This window comes from Octodon degus, unplaced genomic scaffold (assembly GCF_000260255.1).
Source record: "Octodon degus isolate 3935 unplaced genomic scaffold, OctDeg1.0 scaffold00146, whole genome shotgun sequence".
NCBI classification, from domain to species: Eukaryota; Metazoa; Chordata; class Mammalia; order Rodentia; family Octodontidae; genus Octodon; species Octodon degus.
In genome coordinates, this window is record NW_004524722.1 from 6,740,279 (window position 1) to 6,746,684 (window position 6,406).

The following is a 6,406-nucleotide window of genomic DNA, read 5'->3' on the forward strand; positions in this document are numbered from 1 at the left end:
ATTTCTACCTATATTTTCCTCCAGGAGATTTAGTGTTGCTGTTTTAATATTAAAATTTGTGATCCATTTTGACTGTAGTTTAGTGCATGGTGATAGACATAGGTCTAATTTTAGACTTCAGCATGTGAAAAGTCAGTTTTTCTATCACCATTTATTAAAAAGGCAATGTTTCTATCATTTATTTATTTAATGAGCACTATGTTGAGTAATATGCTAAGAACTACACTAAAAATACTATAGTAGTCATCCATTAGATGAATATCATTCATTAAATTAAATATATATAATTATAAATTATGATACACCATTAAAGAAATACACACAGTACTCTGAGATCAGAAAATGAGCGATTTGATGTTGTTTGAAAAATCTTCTCTAAGGAGCTGAGGTTTGAACTGATGTTTAAGATGAATAGATAATGCAAGGATAAGAACAGGAAGTTGTATTACCATGAAGAGGGTTTCAGTTAACCCCGGCTGGAGACAATATACACCTGTGAGGAACTAGAAAAAGACATTTATATATGCTAGGAATATATAACACCCAGACCACTTTATCTATTTCAAAAACATGTAAACTATTAAGAATATATTAACAACAGGTGAAATTAAGACTAATTCTAGGAACTGAGAAAGGAATAAGCAAGAAAGGAAAGAAGACAAAAAATAAGTAGGCAGAAAAATAATTCTTGTGTGGCAATAAACTTAGGCATTTAAGTCGAGTCTCTGCTCTTGTGACTAAAAATGAAGAAATAAAGGTGATCATTACTCTCAAAGATTAAAAGTATATAATACTATAGGGAATTGAGATTGTTGTGTTTATGTACCAACTTTGCATGAAAAATGTAAAACTTATGTATTGCAAACATGTACTAATTAAAAAATAATAAAAAATGAAGCATTAAAATTTATCCATCTCAGGCCATGGATATAGCTCAGTAGAATAAGTGCTTCCCTGGCAAGCGCAACAGCCTGAGTTCAATCCCCAGTTCTGAAAAAAAAATTTTTTTTAAGTTATCCATCTCAAAAATAAACTGAAAAGCATAAATAGAATGAAGAAATCCTTATCTACAATTTTGGAGTAAGACAGAACATGCATATTTTAGTTTCTCTCATAAATGAGTGCTATGCTATTGCCATTTATCTTTCTCTGAAGTCAGTTTCCCTGGGTATCAGGGTTGATACATTTACAGGTACAAACTCTGAGTGACAGGATGGTGCAATGCTCCATTTTTTCTTATTTTCAAAATACGCATCCAGGTCATCTCTCTCTAAGCTTCTAAGTCACTTGAATCTAAGTTTATCAGTCTTTTTTTTATTTTTCAACAAATAATACACTGCATATATTCTTCTTAGTGGTTAACTGCTGTACAAGATGCGGACTTGTGATCCTATTTACAAACACCATTAGAAGAAATCATTCTATTCATTAACAGAATGTAACTGTATATCTATCCCAACCTAAGTTTATCAGTCTTATTTCTTCATTATCATTTATAAATTCATGCATTTACATTATCAATATGAATAAACTAAAAACTTTTAGAATAAAAAATGACAAAAAGAGTTTTTGATTGATCAGTTGAGGATCACAATCCTTTTTAGTCTTTCATACCAAAATCTACACATCATGGAAAGCATTCCTCAACTTACAATTACTTGGCATGACATCATTTCCTTTATGTTCACTATTGCCACCAGTTAAGTGATGCAGCTGGGGGGCTTCTGTCCCATGGGAAGAGCCACTCTGTACCATAAGTTCCAAATAATGAAAATTACCCTCAAGTGGGTTCAATCCGTGTGTGAGTAGATGCTCTCAAATCTTCTTGGTCTTGACTCCATAGACAATAGTGTTCAATGCAGGGGGAAGGAGCAAGTAGAGGTTGGTGAGGATGACCTTGGCACCAGAGGCTGTGTGTGGCCCAAAACACTCCATGACCACAGAAAGAAATCCTGATCCATAGAAGAAAAGGATGACACAGACATGGGCTGTACATGTACTGCCTGCTTTAGCACGTGCCTTGGGAGAAGGCAAACACATCACTGTCTTCACAATGTGCCCAGAAGAGTAGGCAACAAAGGCCATATCCCCCACACCAAGAAAGTTTGCCATAGCAAAAGCATAGAGGCTGTCCACAGTTGTGGTTCCACAGGCCAGCTTCACTATTGCCATGTGCTCACAGTAGGTATAAGCAACTGTGTGCGAGCCACAGTAGGCTAGCTGATGAGCCAGACTTGGGAAGAAAATGGTCAGTCCAACACCTCGCAGTACCACTAGGCCTCTGATCTTGGTGACAACAACAGGGGTCAGGATGGTTGTATAATGCAAAGGGTTACAGATAGCTACAAAGCAATCCAAGGCCATGGGCACCAGCACCCCGGACTCTATGGCAGAGAATGAGTGGATGACAAACATCTGGGAAAGGCAGTCATGGGAGCTGATGGCTGTAGAACCAACCCAGAAAATAGCCAGCATCTTGAGCACAGTGGAGAGAGAGAGGACCACGTTCATGAAACAGAGCATGGAAAGAAACAAAAACATGGGCTGGTGGAGCCTACATTCTGTCCAGATGAGAAAAAGTAGGACACCATTTCCAGTCAGCGCCAGAAAAAAACATGAAGCAAAAGGGAACTGAGATCCAGATGTGGGTGGCACTCAGTCCTGGGATGCCAGCCAAGAAGAAGGTATGTGAAAAGAGGTGAGAATTATTGGAAAGACTTAAGGCCATCATCATACATGGCGGAACATGGGACTATGGCCAAGAAAGGTAGACAGGAGAGGTTCCATGACATGGAGATTAGGAGCTTGGGATATGTGTCCTCACTAAGGATGGTTCCAGCACATCACTTTCCTTCCCACTTCTCAGGGCACAGGTTGAAAGCAAATTTCAGTTTAGATGGTATTTCTGCAAGTTCTTCAACTACACCTTAAATGGAAATACATGAGACAAGAAGCTCAAAAGCCAGGTTACAAGATCACATAGCACACAAGTATGTGTGATCTGTGGCAATTCACATAGCCACATTTAAGAAATAAAAGTGATATTAAACAAAAATCATTTCCATCAAACTCATATCCTAAATTCTGTATGCTGTGCTTGATTTCATCAATAACTGACCCCAGATGGTCCTCTAGCCTTATCCCATTACATTTCACCTAAAACTTCCAAAAACACATAAGTATATCCAAAATTAACATCTAGAATACCTCTTACTTCACAGACATACCACTCTTTCAACCCTCACTTGACTGCTAAGTTTACAGAATAATATGTGGTACCTACTGACTCCAACCTTGTCCAGGGCATGACCTGGATAATTCCTATATATTTCACTTGGTTTTTTTACCCATTATCTCAATAAAAGACCTCACCATCTCCCATATCTCCTACTTCTTCAAGGTGGAATAGACACTAAGTTACTCTTTACGTGGAATAAAAGACCATCTTGGTAACAATAGTACATGAAAGCCAAATAATTCTTTATTATAACATCTTACTCATACCAGGAGAGAAAGCTGGCAGATATGCTTTTCAGCATGCTACCAAACAAAGAGTTTATAAGATTATTTATGTCCCCATGATGTTCAATACTATCAGTTCGATACTATCAATACTATGTTATCAGTTTGATACTATGTGGTTAGAAAACTGAGATCTGGAAAGAAGAAAATTATCCATTTTCACACCTCTTTATTAGTGATTCAGACCACAGCTCACATCCAATGAGCACCAAGCTAGAAGACATCATCCTGTCTGTGTGTGGCTGGAGCTCCTGTAGGCCAAGGACAAATCCCCTAGGTTCTTTGGACAAGGTAAAGGGGTAGCACATAAAGATCAAATCACAGGACAGATGAGGAATGATTTAGGGTCATGTGACCCTCTAAAATATGAATACTTGGAGTACTATGATTCTCATATGTGAAAGAAAAAACAAGGACACAAGTACTTGAATCTAGGTTCTGAATGGCTTTGAAATGTGAGAAGCTATACATGCTCTAGGCATAAAAGGTGTAGAACATTCATCTTACAGTCTCAGTTACAACAACCACAAAAAAGGATGTCAGCATGAGGGATAGAGGCAGAGGTCAGTCTGGAACACAGTCCAAGACAAAAGAAATGGCACCACTTTGAAATGACGAAACTTCATTTTTTCCTCCAACAGAAACCACTTAGTCATTTCCTATTCCTTCAACAGTAGTTGCTAAGACAATGGTGTGATTATAACGGAAAGTGGAAGGGCTGGGAAGATGAAAACTATGAATGGGCCTAGAGTTCTGGTGTCATGGAGTGGGCCCCAGGCAGACCCTGGTTTGAGGTACCTCTTCTGCCATATGCCTCCTGTGTGACCTGAAGCAAAGCACCTAGCTATTTTGCAAATCTTTGCTTCTGCATTCCAAGGACAATGTGAGCAATGAGTAAGATGTAATATGTGAAACCCTGCCAAATGATGAAAATATTTTTATTGATTTATAAGTAATAAATGGTATGTTCTGAGCAATCTGGTTAAGAATAATATAAACTTACAAAATTGAGAGACAATAGGATCAGGTAGATACTTCCAAGTGTAGATGATGTATGATAGTAAATTGGAGCAAACCAATTAAAAATACCATCTCCTCCTTCACAGTACCCTCTTCTTTCTTATCAATAGCACATGATTTCCTGCAGCCCAGAGTGCTGAGAGGGCAGTGGCAAGTGGCAAGAAACATGACTTTGATCAACTGAACATCTGCTTCCAATTATCCTCAAAGCTGCCTAGCATTAAGCCTCTGTTTTCAGAATTTTGTAAGAAATAATAATACCTGATGTTTCATTTATCCCCTCAGGGCTCAGAAGATGTCCCTTATAATATCCTCCTGCTTCAAGAAGAACTCTGAGACAGTAAGTTTAGCTCCTCCTCTGCCAAAAACGACAACAGACCTAAGAAAAGAGGAATTAAAAACAAAACTGAGTTGTCCTCACAAATGTTTCCCTGTGACTATGACACCCTTTGTGTGTCAAAGGAGACTAGATTTCCAAGCAGCCTACTCCTAAGCAATGGCTAGAAGAAAGTCTTCTGGCTTTGGCATAAAATATTCTAACAACTCAATCCCACCCTTGCCCATTCCATACAACACAAAAGGTCTAAGTAAGCTTCTAACAATGTACATAGTAGCACCTGCATTTGCCATTTTCCATAGTGAAACAGAAAGCATGCAGTTCCTACTCCAGAGAAGCTAGAAGACTGTCTAAATTCAGGAAGGTTAGGGAAAGTTAATATGTAGATAGAATTAGCCTGTGTATATCTCTTTTCCTTGCCCTACCTATAGTCATTACTCACCAAAGACCTGCATTGATTGACCTATCGTGGGATAAGAATTTAAACTATCAGATCCCAAGAACAAGGTGTTCAACCGGCACCTTAACAAAACTGTCCATAGGGATATGAGGTGAAGATTTTACCATGTAGACACCAATTAGTACTTCTACTTTTTCTTCACATACAATTCTAGCAAGGTGCCTTTCTTTTATTGAGGCCCCAGAGAGCAGCCCCCAGCAGAGTATTTTGCACAGCATACTGAGGGTACTGTGCCATGAGGGGACCAAGGCCCTGTGACCAGGAACAAGGAGAGGCTTCTTGTGATGAAAATGAGACCACCTGTAAAGGATGGTTCAAGAAGATCTGACACAGAGAAGGTGACGGAGAAGGCCTGCATGTGTTGCTATCCAGGCTGCATCTAAGAATTCTGGTCCTTTTTGACTGATCTTCCTACATTGTACTCCTCTCAGCCAACAAAGCATCCTGATAATATTACCAGATTAGTCGATGGGAAATTATCCAATGGTATGAAAGATCTGGACATTGTACTGAGTAAAAAGAAACAATAAATGAATGCATTGTCTTTTAAGAAGACATAAGTTGTCATGCGTGATTCTCCTGGATGAAAAGAAATTCAGAATTTCTTTCTTCCCTCATTTGAATTCAGAAGAAATTCAAATAAGGGAAGAAACTCTAGGTTTGGAGAAAATGATTTGCTTTATGAAGACAAAGGAAAAATCACAGCAACTATGTACAAATTTATAATAGCTTGTGATCAGCAAGACTTTGTGTTTTCAGTATAATAATATTCTTATAAAGAAAGAGGTCAGCACAAGTGTATTGAAAAGGAAGCACTAGGCTGGCCAGATAGCTCAGAGGATTAAAGCATCTGCTTAAGCAGACACAGGAGCTGGAGTTCAATCCCCAGCATGCCATGCTGGCCCCGCCCCCAGGGTGCACTGAGATGGCAACTGGGCATGATGGCTTGTGCCTATAATCCCAGCACTTGGGAGGCTGAAAACAGGAAGATTACTACAAGACCCTATATAGTGAGATCCTGTAGACCCTGTACTAAATACAAAAAGAAAAAGAGAGAGAGAGAGAGA

The 6,406-nt window shown here is 38.7% G+C and overlaps 1 pseudogene; it reads right to left on the minus strand.

Annotated features, from left to right (window-relative positions):
- Window positions 1-1,815: 1,815 nt before the first annotated feature.
- On the minus strand, window positions 1,816-2,728 carry LOC101577510 (annotated as a pseudogene).
- Window positions 2,729-6,406: the final 3,678 nt, after the last annotated feature.